Below are 20,342 nucleotides of genomic sequence, written 5' to 3' on the forward strand. Positions count from 1 at the left end.
AACCCCAACAATGACACCATCACCACTACCACTGACCACATCTTCACCACCACTGTGCACTACACCATCATCACCACTACCAACCACACCATCACCATCACTACCAACTACACCATCACCACCACCAACCACAACTCACCACAACCAACAATAAATCACTATCACCAACCACCAATCATACCATTACCTCCAAAATCACTCACAAACCACAGAATCACCCCCGCCAACAATAACATCTCCACCAGTATCCAACACTAAATCACCACTGCCAATCATACAATCACCACCAGCTAAAACAAGCGCACCATCATCAGCACCAATTATACCATCACCACCAACAATCACACCATCACCTACCAACCACAGTACGACCATCATGAACCAGACAATCACCAACCACACCATAACCACCACCACTCACACCATCACCAGTACCAACTAACCTCACCATCACCTCCACTAACCACACTAACACAACCACAATCAACCACACCATCACTGTCACCAATGACACCATCACTGCCACCACCAACTACAGCATCATCACCACAAAGCACACCATCACCGCACTACCAACCACACCATCATCAATGCCAACCCCATTGTGGAATTTCTTTACACAGACTGGACAATGAAGAACCTCTTGGTACACTGTCTTGGTGGTGAACACTCATTGTACACAGTCTGGGCACAGGAACACTCTGTACACGTTCTGGACAGTGATCACTCTCTGTACAGAATATGGACAATGGAACATTGTAAGCTGTCTGGACAGTGAACACATAGAGTACATCCAGACAGTGGAACATTCTCTGTGTACAGTCTGCACAGTGAAAACTCTTTGCATTTAGTCTGGACAATGAACAATCTCTGTACGCAGTCTGGGCAGTGGGAAATTCTCTACACTAGTGGTCGCCAACCAGTTGATCGCAATCGACCGGTCGATCTTTGAGACTTTCCCAGTAGATCCCAAAAAAAATGAAAAATAAACACACAATACATTATGCCTGATAAACCTTTTGATGCAAAAGCAAATTTTGCCCCTAGAGCGCATATGTGAATCATATGTAGTAACTTCTACTTTGAAGAAGGACCACTCGACAACTTCATGTCCAAAGGAACAACTTTATCTGGGATGGCAAAACCAATATTTAACATACAGAGGTTTTCACTGAACCGCGCTGCATGGCGGAGGGGCGATACACACAGGCAGAAAGAACCGAAGTAAAACCCTGCAACCGCAGAAACAACCTCTTTTACAAACAGCCTTCCAATGCAGGAGTATTGTTATATTACTGTTATCCTAATTGGTATTAACTTATCTTTATAACGCTCACATTACAACACTTCTCCCCCTTTAAATTCCAACATTCCCCAAATGTAAAAGAACTGGGAAACAAAAAACAGTGGTGTCATTAGCTTGCATAACTCTGAAACTTATACTAGTGTCTCAGTAACAGTTTACCAATACAAAACACCTGAAAAACGTGGCAGATTCAAGATTCAGTCTAACAAAGAAAACTGTCCATTCAAATATTCAGTCTGTCAGCAGGTTTGCGAGGGCGCCGTGCTGCAACGATTTGTTGACTTGCTGCCTGATATAAAGAAACGAGGAGCACGAGGAACTGTCAGATGATGCGTGGCTACTGGATTGAGGGTTTCTGACAGACCCAACAGCTAAATTAAACGCACTTAACAACGAGCTCATGGGAAAAGACCGACACCTGCCCCACATGATAAGCGCAGTAAATGCATTTAAGGCCAAGCTTGGTGTTTGAATTTCAATTTTAAAGAACGGGAGGCTGACACACTTCCCCAACTTGGAGAAAATGTTACAGGTCATCAAGGAAAAAAAATGCTTTCGCCCTGAGCAGTACTGTGCTTACCTAGACAAACTGGCAATAGAGTTCCATCAGCGTTTTGGGGAGTTAAACGTCATGAAAGATATTGCTGCATTTAATTCAAACCCATTTCTGCCAATCAATATAGAATAGATAGCAGCCAAATTCCCGCAAGTATTTGATGTACCAAGTGATATTGAAATGGAAATAATTGATTTGCAAAGTGACATCAAGCTTAAAGCAAGATCAAGGGATAGTGATTTCTGGGGGCTTGTCAGCAGGGAGAAGTTTCCTCATCTCACCACGTGTGCACTAAAAGTCAGTGCTTACTTCCGGTCAACTTAGCTGTGTGAAATTGCATTTTCACAGATGAAAATTATTAAATCTAAGTACAGGAGCTGTCTTACTGACAGACACCTCACAGACTGTCTCAGGCTGGCTGTCTGTAGTTAAGAGCCAAATTTCAGGAAACTAGCAGAAAGTATTCAGCCCCAGTCATCACACTGAGTGCAACAGTCAAATCTTATTCATTTATTGTTCGTGTTGAAATAAAAGTAAATAATTAAACTTAGAATTAAAGGTGTTGTAATGTGAGCGTTATAAAGATAAGTTAATACCAATTAGGATAATGGTAATATAGCAATACTCCCGCATTGGAAAGCTGTTTGTAAAAGAGGTTGTTTCCGGGTGGTGGGAGGGACCCGTCATACGCCATAGTCACACTTTTTAGGTGGCTCTGGAAGTCCAGCCCCAATAGCACAGGCGCACACAGTTGAGGCATGACCAGTAGTGCAAAGTCCCGATATTCTGTGCCCTACACCACCAATGTCACTACACAATCCCCCTGGATGTCTGTGGAATGTGACCCAGAAGCCATGGTGACCCTCTGGCTTACCAGCTGTGTCACGAGTCCGCAGCGTTGCACCGTGTCCAGGTGAATAAAACTCAGTGCTACCCATGTCAAACAGGCAGCTAGTCCTGTGCCCCTCCACCAGGATGTCCATCATTGACCTTGCAAGCTGGTGTGGGGCACTTTGGTCGAGGGTTACGGAGGCCAGAGTTGAATCGCCATCTTGGTGCCCGGTAAGCACCTGTGGGTCAGAGGCGGGGCGAGGTGGCGCCGACAAAGATGGCCGCCCCCATGCCTCGCACAAGGCGGGCAGGCAAGATGGCTCGTGGTTTAGACTTACAGACCTTGACGAAATGGCCCTTCTTTCTGCAGCTGGAGCAGGTAGCTTCTCAGGCCGGGCAGCGTTTTCGGGGGTGCTTTTCGAGTCCGCAGAAGTAACACTGCGCGGACTTGCGACTGGCAGCAGCTGTGGTCGATTCGCCGGAGGGTTGTGGGGAGCTCACGGACTCGCGAGTGGCAGCAGCTGAGGTTGATTGGCTGGGTGGCGGGGTCTGCGGCGTCCACGGGGCCGGCAGGAGATCGCGCAGCTGGACAGCGTCAGCATTGTGCAGGGCAGCCTCCAGCGTGTTGGCCAGCTCTATCGCCAAGCATAAGGTAAGATTGGCGTTTCCCAGCAGCCACTGGTGCACGTACACTGACCTGATCCCCGTAACGAAGGCGTCTCGTACCAGGAGCTCCGCATGTTGTTCCGCCATCAGTCCCCTGCAGTCGCAGGCCCGCAAGAGTGTCTGTAGGGCTCGGACAAACTCAACGCTCGACTCTCCGGTCCGCTGCTGCCACGTCGCTAAGCGATGTCTTGTGTAGACGGTGTCCACCAGCCGCAGGTACTGTCTTTTGAGGGCGTCCAGTGCCCTTGGTAGGTCAGCAGGTCTCTGATGAGGGAGAATACCCTCGGACTGACCTTGGAGAGGAGGATTTTGTGCATGATAGCAGGCTCAGTCACGGGAATCTCTTTCAAGTACGATTGGAAGCATGCAAGCCAGAGTTCAAAGGCAAGAGCTGCTTCGGGAGCTTGAGGATCCAAGTCCAATTTTTCCGGACGTAAAATACTCTCCATGTTTTAAAATTCCAGCTAATAAAATTGATGCACCATCAATAACTCTCGGAGACATGAGGTGAGAGATAGGCTTTTATTAGCTGGAAGAAAGCACTGTCAGCAGCAAGAGACCATCACACAACATCCTGGAGACTGAGGGAGGAGCAGTGCCTCCAATCACCTTTATACAGGGGTCTGTGGGAGGAGCCACAGGAGCAGTCAGCGGTGGGGGGGACGTGTCCAGACAGGTATATGTAGTTCACCACACCGGGGTCGCGGGGTCTTACTTCTGTTCTTTCTGCCCAGTGCGCATGTGTGTATAGCCCCTCCACCATGCAGTGTGGTTCCGTGAAAACCTCTGTATGTTAAATATTGGATTTGCCGTCCCAGATAAAGTTGTTCCTTTGGACATGAAGTTGTCGAGTGGTCCTTTTTCAAAGTAAAAGTTACTACAAAAAGTATGAAGTATTGTAAAATTCTTAAAGAAAGACAGCTATGGCCTGTTTGATATGCTCGTTACAGTGTTTTCTTGGTTGAATTAATTTGAAAGTTTGACAAAAGCATTTTATGTAACTCAAGTACAATTAGCCCAAATAAAAGGCCTCAAGTTGGAAGTAAAATCTGAGCTGTTTTTTCTCTAAATGATTCAGTCGGTCGATCTTGCCTTTCACTAAGGCCGAGGTAGGGGATCTTGGGCTTAAAAAGGTTGGCTACCACTACTCTACACAATGTGGATGTGGAATAGTTTGTAAACAATCTGGAAAGCATAAACTGTCTACATTGTCTGGGAACTGGAAAAATCGCTGAACGCAGTCTAGACATGGTAACATACTCTGAACACATGTTGGACAGTTAACGCTCTCTGTACACTATCTGGAGAGTAGAACACTCTCTGTACACAGACTGGACCCTCTTGGAACACAGTCTAGACAGTGAACACTCTATGTACACAATCTGGGCAGAGGAAATCTCCATATAAATTCTGGACTGTGAAACATCTCTGTACACAGTCTGAGCACAGGAACTTTCTGTACACATACAGTACAGTGGAACGCTCTTTATATACTGTCTGGACAGTGGAACACTCTGTATACAACTGCACAGTGAAAAATCTCTGTATATTGTCTGATTACTGAGAAATCTCTGTACACTGTCTGGACAGTGGAAGTACACAGTCTTGACGGTGGAACAGTCTGTACACAGTCTAGATAGTTGAACAGTATGTTCACAGTCTGGAGAGTGGATCAATCTGACAGTCTGAACAAATGCAGGACAGTAAATACTCTCAGTACACAGTCTGGGCAGTGGAACACACAGTGCACACATTCGACACAGTGAACACTCTCCGTACACAATGTGGAGAGGAAATTCTCTGTACACAGGGTGGACAGTGGATATTTTCTGCACACATTTTGGAGAATAGAGCACTCTCTGAAAAACAGTATGGACATTGGAATTTCCCTGTACACAGACTGGACTGTTGAACACTCTTCAATCAGGATAGAGAACACAGTCTGTACATACTCTGAACAGTGGAATACTCTCTAAACACATGGGGGCAGATGAAAACTCTCTGTACACTTCATGGTCAGTGAACACTCTCTGAACACACTGCAGAGTGAAAACTCTCTGAACACAGTCTGGACAGTGAAAACTCTGTACAGTGTCTGGTTTATGAAGACTCTTTGTGCCAAGTCTGGACAGTGAACTCTCTCTGCACACATTCTGTATAGTGGAACACTCTGTAGAAAGTCTGGATAGTGCAACAGTCAGTATACAGTCTGGAAGTGCAGCAGTCGGTACACAGTCTGGATTGTGGAACAATCTGTACAAAAACTGGGCAGTGGGGCAGACTGTACACAGTCAGGACAGTGCAACAGTCAGTACACAGTCTGGACAGTGCAACAGTCTCAACACAGTCTGGACAGTGGAACAAATTGCACACTGTCTGGACTGTGGAACAGACTGTAGACAGTCCAGACAGTGGAACAGTCTGTACACAGTCTGGACAGTGGATCAGTCTGTATGAAATCTGGACAGTGGAACAGTCTGTACAGAGTCTGGACAGTGCAACAGTCTGAACACAGGATGGAAAATGGAAGAGCCTGTACACATTCTGGACAGTGGAACAAACTATACACTGTCTGGATAGTATTACAGTCAGTACAAAGTCTAGATGGTGGAAGACTCTGTACAGAGTTTCGACATTGGTACAGTCTGGATAGTGGAACAGTCAGTCCACGGTGCGGACAGTTAAACAGCCTTTACACTGACTGGATGATGAAAGAGTCAGTAAACAGTCTGGACAATGCAACAGTCTGTACACAGTCTGGACAGAGGAACAGTCTGTACATAGTCTGGTCAGTAGACCGTACACAGAGTGGACAATGGATGTGTCCGTACACAGTCTAGACAGTTGAACAGTATGTTCATGGTCTGGAGAGTGGATCAATCTTTACACAGGCTTGATAGTGGAACAGTCTATACACTCTCTGGACATTGGAACAGTCAGTACAGTGGAATTTGTACAGTGGAACATTCTGTACACAGTCTGGTCAGTGGAATAGTCTGTGCTCAGTCTGGATAGTGGAACAGACATTACACAGTGTGGATAGTAAAACAGTCTGTACACAGACTAGATAGTAGAACAATCTGCTCTCAGTCTGAACAGTGGAACAGTCTGTACACAGTCTAGGCAATTGAACAGTATTTACACAGTCTGGATAATGGAACAGTCTGGACAGTGGAACGTTCTGTTCACCATCTGGATGATGGAACATTCAGTACACAGTCTGGACACAGGAATATTCTGCACACAGTCTGGATAGTGTATCATGCTCTGACCCATGCTGTAGAATGAAGTCTGTCTGCAAATCGAGTGGTAGAACACTCTGTACACAGTCTGTCTATATTCTGGACAGGGAACACTTTCTGTACACAGACTGGAAAATGAACACTCTGTGTACACAGTCTGAGCAGAGGAACAGTCTCTGTACATAGTATGCACATGAAAGCTCTCTGCACAAAGTCTGGGCAGTGAACCCTGTTGGTACATATTCTGAACAAGCTCTGTGTTCACAGTCAAGGCAGTCAAAAACTCTCTGTACACAGTCTGGACAATGAACAGACACTGTACACTGTGTAGACAGTGACCTGTCCCTGAACTCAGTGTACAGTGAACACTCTCTGTACACAGTCTGGACAATGAACAGACACTGTACACTGTGTAGACAGTGACCTGTCCCTGAACTCAGTGTACAGTGAACACTCTCTGTACACAGTCTGGACAATGAACAGACACTGTACACTGTGTAGACAGTGACCTGTCCCTGAACTCAGTGTACAGTGAACACTCTCTGTACACAGTCTGGACAATGAACAGACACTGTACACTGTGTAGACAGTGACCTGTCCCTGAACTCAGTGTACAGTGAACACTCTCTGTACACAGTCTGGACAATGAACAGACACTGTACACTGTGTAGACAGTGACCTGTCCCTGAACTCAGTGTACAGTGAACACTCTCTGTACACAGTCTGGACAATGAACAGACACTGTACACTGTGTAGACAGTGACCTGTCCCTGAACTCAGTGTACAGTGAACACTCTCTGTACACAGTCTGGACAATGAACAGACACTGTACACTGTGTAGACAGTGACCTGTCCCTGAACTCAGTGTACAGTGAACACTCTCTGTACACAGTCTGGACAATGAACAGACACTGTACACTGTGTAGACAGTGACCTGTCCCTGAACTCAGTGTACAGTGAACACTCTCTGTACACAGTCTGGACAATGAACAGACACTGTACACTGTGTAGACAGTGACCTGTCCCTGAACTCAGTGTACAGTGAACACTCTCTGTACACAGTCTGGACAATGAACAGACACTGTACACTGTGTAGACAGTGACCTGTCCCTGAACTCAGTGTACAGTGAACACTCTCTGTACACAGTCTGGACAATGAACAGACACTGTACACTGTGTAGACAGTGACCTGTCCCTGAACTCAGTGTACAGTGAACACTCTCTGTACACACTGTACAGTGGAATACACTCTGTACACAGGTGGGACAAAGACAACTCTTTGTACACTGCCTGGATAGTGGAACACTCTTCATACACAGCCTGGACAGTGTAACACTCTGAAAACATGCTGTACAGTTATGACTCTCTGTACACAATCTGGGCAGTGAAACACTATATCAGCGACTGGACAGTGAATTCTCTCTGTACACCATATGGAATATGGACAGTAGAACACACCCTGTACAATATCTGGACAGTAGATCATTCTTTGTATACAGTCTGGGCAGTCGAACATTCTGCAAAAAGACTAGACAGTGTAAAATATCTGTACACAGTCTGGACTGTAGAACACACTCTGTACAGAGTCTATACAGTGAATACTCCTTATACACACTCTGGACAATGAAAATTCTCCATACACAGATAGGACAGTTGAAGACTCAATGTACACAGTATTGACAGTTAAACACTCCGTACACAGTTTGGACAGTAGAACACTCTCTGTACACTGGGCAGTAAACACATACAGTACAAAAAGAAAATTACAGACCTATTAGTCTGAAAATGGTAGTTGGAAAGTTATTGCAGTCGATCCTCAAGGACGAGGTTATGAAATACCTCAGGGTGCATGACAAAATAGGCCCAGGCCAGCAAGGTTTCATGAAGGGAAGATCCTGCCTCACCAACCTATTGGAATTTTTTGAAGTAATCTCAAATAATATTGACAAGGGAGAGGATGTGGATGTTGTGTGTTTGGATTTTCCAAAGGCCTTTGATAAGGTATCGCATAAGAGGCTGCATAATAAGATGAGAGCCCATAGAATTACAGGAAAGATATTGGAATGGGTGGAGCATTGGCTGATAGGCAGAAAGCAAAGGGTGGGAATAAAGGGATCCTATTCTGGTTGGTTGCCGGTTACTAGTGATGTTCTGCAGGGGTCGGTGTTGGGGCTGCTTCTTTTACACTGTATATCGATGATTTAGGTTATGGATTAAACGGTTTTGTGGCTACATTTGTGGATGACACCAAGCTAGGTGGAGGAGAAGGAAGTGTTGAAGAAGTGGAAAGGTTTCGGAGAAACTTGGTCAGTTTAGGAGAGTGAGCAAAGAAATGGCAGATGAGATACAATGTTGAGAAATGCACGGTTGTACATTTTGGAAGAAGAAATAATCGGGCAGATTATTATTCAGATGGGGAGAAAATTAAAAAATCAGAAGTGCAAAGGAACTTGTGGGTCCTCGTGCAGGATTAACCACCAGGCTGGATCGGCAGTAAGGAAAGCAAATGCTATGTTGGCATTCATTTCAAGAGGAATACTGTAAGGAGGTGTTGATGAGGCTCTATGGGGCACTGGTGAGACCTCATTTGGAACACTGTGTGCAGTTTTGGGCCCTATATCTTAGAAGGGATGTATTGATATTGTAGAGAGTTCAGAGAAGATTTACAAGGATGATTCCCAGAATGTAGGGGCTAACATATGAGGAGTGTTTGTCGGCTCTTGGACTGTATTTATTTGAGTATAGAAGAATGAGAGGGGATCTCATAGAAACATTTCGAATGTTAAAAGGGTTGGACAGAGTAGATGTGGAAAGGCTGTTTCCCTTGGTGGGTGAGTCCAGGACAAGAGGCCACAGTCTTAGAATTAGAGGTTACCTATTTAAAACAGATGTAAGGAGAACATTTTTAGCCAGAGGGTCATGGATTTATGGAATCCATTGCCACATACAGCTGTGGAAGCCTGATCATTGAGGGTGTTTAAGGAGGAGATTGATAGGTATCTAATTAGTCAGGTTATCAAGGGATATGGGGGAAAAGCCGGAAGTTGGAACTAGATGGAGAATAGCTCATGGTGGAGTGGCAGAGCAGACTCGGTGGGCCGAATGGCCTACTTCAGCTCCTTTGTCTTGTGATCTTTGATCTACACAGTCTGGACAGTGAACATTTTCTGTTTACAGTCTGCAGAGTGAAAACTCTCTGTACTGAGTCTGGACAATGAACAATCTCTGTACACAGACTTGACACCAATGTTCCCTCTAATTTTTAGTAGTCAGTGTGCGCAAAAATCTTACGTTGTGCAAATTTTTTTCCTGTGACAGAAGTATGAATGCACACGTGGCACTGTTTATGTAGGTTTACAAAATATTCAACATAAAATTGCACAGAATAACAACAAAATAACATACATATTAAGTCACTCTGTTATTTTTTCTCTCTCCTGTCTTTGGCATTTACCTATTCTTTGTAAATTCTATCTAGACTAATAGAACTTCCATCCAATTGACAGCTTTTGATAGCAGAATCCCAGATACTGCTTTCTTATCTTGTTAATTTTGCCTCACGCAAAATGAAGTGAATCAATCGGTGTCAGGCCACTCTTTTGCAGAATCTTGCACAGTGCAGCCAGTTCATCAAAGACATCACTTAAAACCTGTAAAGCTACTTTCTATGCGATGTTTATCAATTTCTTGTGACAGTATTTAGCCACAGGGTCATTTGACTGATCTTCTTCAAAGTATGTGATCAGTGCCTCATAATTTTTTATTATTGCCTGCAATGCAAAGTGTCTAGATAACCATCTGACCTATTAAGTGGTCTGAAAGCAACAGCTTCATTTTCTGAGGCCTCTACAATTTCTTGACATTTTGAATCAAGTTGACACTGGAACGTTCTGTACACAGTGTGGACAGTGGAATGTTCTCTGTACACAGTGTAGACAGTGGAACAGTTTGTCAACAGTTTGGACAGCTGAGTGAAAACCCTCTACACTGCCTGGGCAGTGGAACACACACTGTACACAGCATGGACAGTGAACATTCTCTGTACACGGTCTGGGCAGTGGAACACACACTGTACACAGCATGGACAGTGAACATTCTCTGTACACGGTCTGGGCAGTGGAACACTCTGTACACAATCTGGATAGTGAACATTCCCTGTACACAGTCTGGACAATGGAATACTCTCTGTACACTGTCTGGACAGTGATCATGTACTGTCCACTATCTGGACAGTGGAACATTCTCCGTATAGAGTCTGCACAGTGAACACACTCTGTATACAATCTGGGCAGAGGAACACTCTGTACACATTCTGAACTGTGGAACATTCTCAGTAAACAGTATGGACAGCAAAAATTCTCTGTACACATATTGAAGAGTGGAAGACATTCCGCACACAGAATGAACAGTGGAACACTCACTGTATTCAGATTGGACATTGGAATGCACTCTGTACACAATTAGGTAGGGAACACTCTGTACACATTCTAGACAGTGGAACACTCTGTACATTGTCTTAACTGTGAAAACTCTCTTTATGCAGTCTGGACAATGAACATTCTCTGTACACACTCTGGACAATAGAAAACCCTCTACACAGTCTGGATAGTGAATAATCTCTGTACATAGTCTGAACAGTAAAGTGGTGGATGTAGTGTGTATGGATTTCAGTAAGGCATTTGATAAGATTAAACTTGCAAGGCTCCTTCAGAAAGTAAGCTAGACTGGACTGCCAACACAGATGCCTTGTGCAGGAAGGCACAGAGTCGACTGTACTTCCTTAGAAGGTTGGCGTCATTCAATGTCTGTAGTGAGATGCTGAAGATGTTCTATAGGTCAGTTGTGGAGAGCGCCCTCTCCTTTGTGGTGGCGTGTTGGGGAGGAAGCATTAAGAAGAGGGACGCCTCACGTCTTAATAAGCTGGTAAAGAAGGCGGGCTCTGTCGTGGGCAAAGTACTGGAGAGTTTAACATCGGTAGCTGAGCGAAGGGCGCTGAGTAGGCTACGGTCAATTATGGAAAACTCTGAACATCCTCTACATAGCACCATCCAGAGACAGAGAAGCAGTTTCAGTGACAGGTTACTATCGATGCAATGCTCCTCAGACAGGATGAAGAGGTCAATACTCCCCAATGCCATTAGGCTTTACAATTCAACCGCCAGGACTTAAGAACTTTTTAAAAGCTATTATTAATGCTTTTTGAGATAGTGATTTAGATGCATATCATATTTTTTACTGAGTTAAGTATTGTATGTAATTAGTTTTGCTACAACAAGTGTATGGGACATTGGAAAAAAAGTTGAATTTCCCCATGGGGATGAATAAAGTATCTATCTATCTATCTATCTAGATGGTTCGTATTCAGCATGGAAGTTGGTGACCAGTGGTGTCCCACGTGGATCTGTTCTGGGATCCATCCTCTTTGTGATTTTTATAAATGTCCTGGATGAAGAAGTAGAAGGGTGGGTTAGTAAGTTTGCTGATAACTCAATGGTTGGGTGTTATAAATAGTCTGGAGAGTTGTCAGAAGTTACAGTGGGACATCAATAAGATGCAGAACTGGGTTGAGAAGTGGCAGATGGAGTTCAACCCGGAAAAGTGTGAGGTGGTCTGGACAGTGAACACTCTCTGTACACAGTCTGGACAGTGGAGATCTCTGGACAGTGGACTACTCTGTATACAGTCCAGAAAGTGAACACCATCTGTACATAGTCTGGATACTGGAAAACTCTGTATACAGCTAGGACAGTAAGAAGTCTCTGTCCATGGGGACCCCTCTTTTTCCCTTATTAGGTAGGGAGAGAGCCTGTGGTATGTCGAATTATGGTGTGAATGAGTAGTCCTTGAGGTACTGCAAGTCTGTGTCTTTATTGATGCTTGGCTGCATTGATGTTTTGTTTTGCTGCTGCTTACACGTAGGAGGGGGAAAGGATTTGGGGTTCTAACATTTAACTCTCATTCATTATTTGGGACACTCCTCTGTTTTCATGGATGGTTGCAAAGTAAAGAATTTCAGGATGTATATTGTACACATTTCTCTGACACCAAAAGTACTTTTGGAACATTGAAACCTTTTGAAACCACTGTTTGCACAGTGAACACTCTGTACACAGTATGGACAGTTGAACAATATCTGCTCACTGTCTGGACACTGGGAAACTCTGCACACAGTCTGGACAGTGAATACTCTCTGTATACTGACTGTCTGGACAGTGAACATTTTCTGTACATTGTCTGGACAGTGAAAACACTCTGTGTCCAGCCTGCACAGTGGAACATTCTGTCCACTGTCTGGAATTTTTAAACTCTCTATGCACAGTCTGGACAGTGGAACACAATGCAGAAAGATGGGATTGCGAACACTACCTGCACACAGTCTGTATAGTAGAAATATCTCTGAACTCATACTGGACTGTGAACATACTCTGTACACCCTCTGGACAGTGAATACTCTCTGTGCACAGCCTGGACAGTGGAACACTTTGTACACTGTCTGGACTGTGTAAAATCTGTACATATTCTGTAAAATGAATCCTCTCTGAATACACACTGGACAATAAATACTCTAAATTCACATTCTGTTCAGTGTAAAAATTTCTGTACACAGTGTGGACAATGAACACACACACATGCTGGGCTGTGTACATTCTCTGTACACAATGTGGAAAGTGATAATATCTGTATATATTCTGTGCACTGTGGACAGTGGAACATGCTCTGTACACAGTCTGCACTGTAAACACTCTCTGTACACATTCTGGAAAGTTGAACAATTTCTAAATGCAGTCTGGACAGTGAACACTCTCTGTATACAGTTTGGACAGTGAACACTCTCTGAACACAGTCTGGACAATGAACATTCTCTGTACACAGTCTGGATGGTGAACACTCTGTACACAGTCTGGACAGTGAACACTCTCTGAACACAGTCTGGACAGTGAACACTCTCTATATACAGTCTGGACAGTGAACACTCTCTGTACACAGTCTGGACAGTGAACACTCTCTGAACACAGTCTGGACAGTGAACACTCTCTATATACAGTCTGGACAGTGAACACTCTCTGTACACAGTCTGGACAGTGAACATTCTCTGAACACAGTCTGGACAGTGAACACTCTCTGAACACAGTCTGGACAGTGAACACTCTCTATATACAGTCTGGACAGTGAACACTCTCTGTACACAGTCTGGACAGTGAACACTCTCTATATACAGTCTGGACAGTGAACACTCTCTGTACACAGTCTGGACAGTGAACACTCTCTGAACACAGTCTGGACAGTGAACACTCTCTATATACAGTCTGGACAGTGAACACTCTCTGTACACAGTCTGGACAGTGAACATTCTCTGAACACAGTCTGGACAGTGAACACTCTCTGAACACAGTCTGGACAGTGAACACTCTCTATATACAGTCTGGACAGTGAACACTCTCTGTACACAGTCTGGACAGTGAACACTCTGTGGCAGACGAAGCTGGTATAAAAGGGGAGTTTCGTGGGCATTCGGACATTCCGGATGCCCATTCAGCGGCAGAAGCAGAGCACTGTGAATTAAATAAAAGTACAGAAGGACAACCGGGGTAGCCATTGTCAGGGCAGTCACTGTTGGGAGTAGGCCAGTGGTGAGAGTAAGACCATTAGGCTTTGACTCAAGAGGCTTCAACGTGAAGAGGCTGAGGGTAAAGGAAACAGGCTGGAAGGGTTTGTTTTTCCTTTTGTTTTTACTGATTTGGTGTTCACGGCCCATTGTACAGTGCAGGCAGGATTGCAGATATATTAGTATGAATGCTCTTCCTGTAGGATGTGAGAATTCATGGAACCTGGTGGTCTCCCTGATAACTACACCCAGAGGAAGTACAGCCAACTCCAGCTCATGAAAGACAGCATTAAGGAGCTGGAGCTGGAGTTGGATAAATTAAGGATTATCTAGGAGGCAGAGCAATTGATAGATAAGACTTTTGAGAAGGAGGTTACACCCAGAGTGCAAAATTCAGGGAGTAGATGGGTGAACACTGAGCGAGGTAGAGAGAGAAGGAAGTCAGCCCAGGGTCCCCCTGTGGCCATTCCCCTCAGCAACAGGTATACCCCTTTGGATACTGCTGATGTGGGGTGCACTGTCAGGGCAAGGCAGCAGCAGCCAGACCAATAACACTGGTCGGCTGTGAGCTCAGAAGGGTAGGGTGAAGTCAGGCAGGGCAATAGTCATAGGGGACTCGATAGTTAGGGGGGGTAGATAGGAGATGCTGCAGCAGCAAAAGAGACACCCAAATAGCCTGTTGCCTCTCAGATGCTAGGGTCCAGAATGCCTCTGAGTGGTTGTAAAATATTCTTGAAGGAGATGGTGAGCAGCCAGAGGCACGGTATATGTTGATACCAATGACATAGGCAGAAGAGTGGTCGAGGTCCTGCACAGTAAATTTAGGGAGTTAGGAAGGAGGCTGAAGAGCCGGAACTCCAAAGTAGTAATCTCCAGATTACTCCCAGTGCCACGAACTAGGGAAAGTCAGAACAGGAAGTTCGCGCAGATGAATGAGTGGCTGAGGAGAAGGTGCAAGGGGCAGGGCTTGGGTCATTGGAACCTTTTCTGGGGAAGGGATGATCTGTTTGCAGCTGAACTGGAGGGGAACCAATATCCTGGGTGGGAGGTTTGCTAATGCTGTTGGGGAGGGGTTAAACTAGATTTGCGGGGGGGAGAGGGTGGGAACCAAAGTGATGAGGCAGAGGGTGGAATGGTTGGTGCACAAATACAACAGCTTATAGGGAGTTTGTGAGGAAGAATAAGATGATGATAAAGATGCACTTGACTGGATGGTTTGAGATGTGTTTAATGCACAGAGTATCATAAACAAGGCAGATGAACTCATGTGTGGATCAATATGTAGACCTACAACATTGTGGCCATTACAGAGACTTGTGACCATTACAGGGGCAGAAATGGCTGCTGGGTGTACCAGGCATTAGATGTTTCAAAAAGGACAGGGAGGGAGGCAAAAGATGTAGGGGAGTGGCATTGCTAATCATGTATAGTAGTCATTATGGGTGAAAGTCAGAAACAGGAAAGGGGTAATAACTCTACCGGGTGTTTTTTATAGACCCTGCCAATAGTAAGAGAGACATTTATGGACAGTTAGGGAGGCAGATTCTGGAATGGTGCAATAATAATAGAGTTGTTGTGATGAGTGATTTTAACTTTCCTAATATTCACTGGCATCTGCTTAGAGCAAGGGGCTTAGATGAGGTATAGTTTGTTAGGTGTGTTCAGGAAGGTTTCCTGACAACAATATGTAGAGAAGCCAACTAGAGGCGAGGCTGTATTGGACCTGGTATTGGGAAATGAACCTGGTCAGGTGTCAGATCTCTCGGTGGGAGAGCATTGTGGTGGTAGTGATCACAACTCTATCTCCTTTACCATAACACTGGAGAGGGATAGGAGCAGGCAATTTGTGAAAACATTTAATTGGGTATAGGGAAATATGATATGCTATTAGGCAGGAACTTGGGAGCATAAATTGGGATCAGATGTTCTCAGGACAATGCACAGCAGAAATGCAGCAAATGTTCAGGAAACATTTGCATGGCGTTCTGCATAAGTATGCTCCATTGAGACAGGGAAAGGATGGTAGGGTAAAAGAACCATGCTGTACAAAGGACGTAGAAGATTTATGAGTATTTAAAGAGACAGGATCTGATTAGGGATAGTTAGCATGGTTTTGTCAAGGGCAGGTCGTGCCTTAGGAGACTGATTGAATTCTTTGAGGATGTAACAAAACACATTGATGAAGGTAGAGCAGTGGATGTAGTGTATATGAATTTCAGTAAGGCATTTGATAAGGTTCCTTCAGAAAGTAAGGAGGCATGGGATCCAAAGAGACCTTGACTTGGCTTGCCCACAGAAGGCAAAGGATGGTTGTAGATGGTTCATATTTTCATGGAGGTCAGTGACTAGTGGTGTTCTGCGGGAATATGTTCTGGGACCCTTACTCTTTGTGATTTTTATAAATGATCCGGATGAAGAAGTAGAAGGGTGGGTTAGTAAGTTTCCTGATTTCACAAAGGTTGGGGGTGTTGTGGATAATCTGGAGGGTTGTCAGAGGCTACAACAAGACAACAATAGGATGCAGAACCAGGCTGAGAAGTGGCAGATGGAGTTCAACCTAGATAAGTTTGAAGTGGTTCAGTTTGGTAGGTCCAGTTTGAAGACAGAATATAATATAAATGGTAAGACACTTGGCAGTATGAGGATCTGAGAGATCTTGGGGTCCGTGTCGATAGGACACTCAAAACTGCTGCGCAGGTTGACAGTGTTATTAAGAAGGTGTGTGGTGTGTTGGCATTCATCAACCGTGGAATTGAGTACAAAAGCCATGACGTAATGTTACGGCTATATAAGACCTTGGTCAGACCCCAGCTGGAGTACTGTGTTCAGTTCTGGTCACCTTACTACAGGAAGGATGTGGAAACTATAGAGAGAGTGCAGAAAAGATTTACAAGGATGTTACCTGGATTGGAAGCCATACCTTATGAGAATAGGTTGAGTGAACTTGGCCTTTTCTCCTTGGAGTGACAGAGGATGAGCAGTAATCTGATAGAGATGTATAAGATGATGAGGGGCATTGATTGTGTGGATAGTCAGAGGCTTTTTCCCAGGGTTGAAATGGCTAACAGGAGGGGGTATAGTTTTTAAGATGTTTGGAAGTAGGTACCGAGGGGATGTCAGGGATAAGCTTTCCACACAGAGAGTGGTGGGTGTGTGGAATGCTCTGCCAGCAGCGATGGTGGAAGTGGATACAATAGGGTCTTTGAAAAGCCTCTTGGATAGGTACATGGAGCTTAGAAAAATAGAGGGCTATGCACTAGGGAAATTCCAGGCAGTCTCTAGAGTAGGTTGCATGGTCGGTGAAATATTGTGGGTTGAAGGGCCTGTAAAGTGCTGTAAATTCTATGTTCTATTTCTATGTTCTATTTCTATGTTCTATGTTTTATCTTCTCTGTATATAGTATGGACAGTGAATACTCACTGTACACAGTCTGGACAGTGAACACTCTCCGTATGTAGTCTTAAACGGTGCAACTCTCTCTGTACACTGTCTACACAGTGGAATGCACTGTACAGTGAACACCGTATATACATTATCTGGACAGACAACAATCTCTGTACCCTGTATGGAGAGTGGAACATCCACTGTACACAGTCTGGACAGGGGAAAATGCTGTACATAGTCTGTACAGTTGAAAAATCTCTGTACATTTCTGGACGGTGAACACACTATCTACACTCTCTGGACTGTTAACATTTTCTGTACACAGTAGGGACAGTGATCACTCTCTGCATACAGTCTGGAGAATGGAAGAAGCTCTGTCCACAGTCTGTACAATGGAACATTCTCTGTACACTGTTTGGTCTGTGTACACATTCAGCACACAGTCTGGAAGACGAACACTCCCTCTATGCAGTCTGGACAGTAAACAATCTCCATATGAGGAACGTCTGGCAGCTCTTGGGCTGTATTTCTTGCAGTTCAGGAGAATGAGGGGGGATCTCATAGAAACATTCAAAATGTTGAAAGACCTGACAGATTAGATATGGCAAAGTTATTTCCCATGGTTGGGGAGTCCAGTACAAGAGGGCAAGACTTCAGGATTGAAGAATGTCCTTTTAGAACTGATGTGCATAGAAATTACTTTAGTCAGAGGGTGGTACATCTGTGGAATTTCTTGCTACGAGTGGCTGTGAAGTCACTGGGTGTATTTAATGCAGAGATAGATAGGTTCTTGATTAGTCAAGGCATCAGAGGGTATGGGGAGAAGGCAGGGGAGTGAGGAAGACTGGAAGAATTGGATCAGCCCATGATTGAATGGAGGAGCAGACTCGATGGGCTGAATGGCCTACTTCTGCTCCTATATTTTATGGTCTTATGGTATGCAGACTGGAAGGCCAGCACACTTTTTAGAGTGTTTACAGCAATAAAACAACTTGTACAACTTCTGGAACAACTTGTACACAATCTAGACAGTAAACACTCTTTGTATACCTTCTGGACAGTGAACTCTCTGTGCACAGTTCAGACAGTGGAACATTCTCTGTACACTGTCTGGACAGTGAAGGCTCTCTATACATTGTCTGGAAAGTAAAATACACTCTGTATACTATCTGGAGTGTGAACTCTCCCTTTATACAATCTGGACAGTGAACACTCTCTGTACACATATAACAATTACAGCAAGGAAATAGGCCATCTCAGCATTTCTAGTCCATGCTGAATGCTTACTCTCACCTAGTCCCACCTACCTGCACTCAGCCCATAACCCTTCATTCCTTTCTTGTCCATATACCTATCCAATTTTTTTTTTATGACAAAATCGAACCTGCCTCTACCACTTCTACTGGAAGCTCATTCCACACAGCTACCACTCTCTGAGTAAAGAAGTTACCCCTCATGTTACCCCTAAACTTTTGCCCCTTAACTTTCAACTCATGTCCTCTTTTTTTACTCTCCCCTACTCTCAATGGAAACAGCCTATCCACATCAACTCTATCTGTCCCCCTCATAATTTTAAATATCTCTATCCAGTCCCCCCTCAACCCTCTACACTCCAAAGAATAAAGACTTAACTTGTTCAGCCTTTCTCTGTAACTTAGGTGCTGAAACCTAGGTAACATTCTAGTAAATCTCCTCTGTACTCTCTCTCTATTTTGCTGACATCTTTCCTATAATTTGGTGACCAGAACTGTACACAATACTCCAAATTTGGCTTCACCAATGCCTTGTACAATTTTAACATTACATCCCAATTCCTATACTCAATACTCTGATTTATAAAGGCCAGCATACCAAAAGCTTTCTTCACCACCCTATCCACATGAGATTCCACCTTCAGGGAACTATGCACCATTATTCCTAGATCACTCTGTTCTACTGCATTCCTCAATGCCCTACCATTTACCATGTATGTCCTATTTTGATTATTCCTACCAAAATGTAGCACCTCACACTTATCAGCATTAAACTCCATCTGTCATCTTTCAGCCCACTCTTCTAACTGGCCTAAATCTCTCTGCAAACTTTGAAAACCTACTTCATTATCCACAATGTCACCTATCTTAGTATCATTTGCATACTTGCTAATCCAATTTACCATCCCATCATACAGATCATTAATGTATATGACAAACAACATTGGACCCAGTACAGATCCCTGAGGCACACCACTAGTCACCAACCTCTAACCTGACAAACAGTTATCTACCACTACTCTCTGGCATCTCCCATCCAGCCACTGTTGAATCCATTTTACTACTTCAATATTAATACCTAACGATTGAACCTTCCTAACTAATCTTCCATGTGGAACCTTGTCAAAGGCCTTACTGAAGTCCACATAGACAACATCCACTGCTTTACCCTCGTCAACTTGCCTAGTAACCTCTTCAAAAAATTCAATAAGATTTGTCAAACATGACCTTCCACGCACAAATCCATGTTGACTGCTCCTAATCAGACCCTGTCTATCCAGGTAATTATATATACCATCTCTAAGAATACTTTCCATTAATTTACTCACCACTGATGTCAAACTTACAGGCCTATAATTGCTAGGTTTACTCTTAGAACCCTTTTTAAACAATGGAACCACATGAGCAATACGCCAATCCTCCTGCACCATCCCCGTTTCTAATGACATTTGAAATATTTCTGTCAGAGCCCCTGCTATTTCTACAGTAACTTACCTC

This window comes from Hemitrygon akajei, chromosome 16 (assembly GCF_048418815.1).
Source record: "Hemitrygon akajei chromosome 16, sHemAka1.3, whole genome shotgun sequence".
Classification (NCBI taxonomy): Eukaryota; Metazoa; Chordata; class Chondrichthyes; order Myliobatiformes; family Dasyatidae; genus Hemitrygon; species Hemitrygon akajei.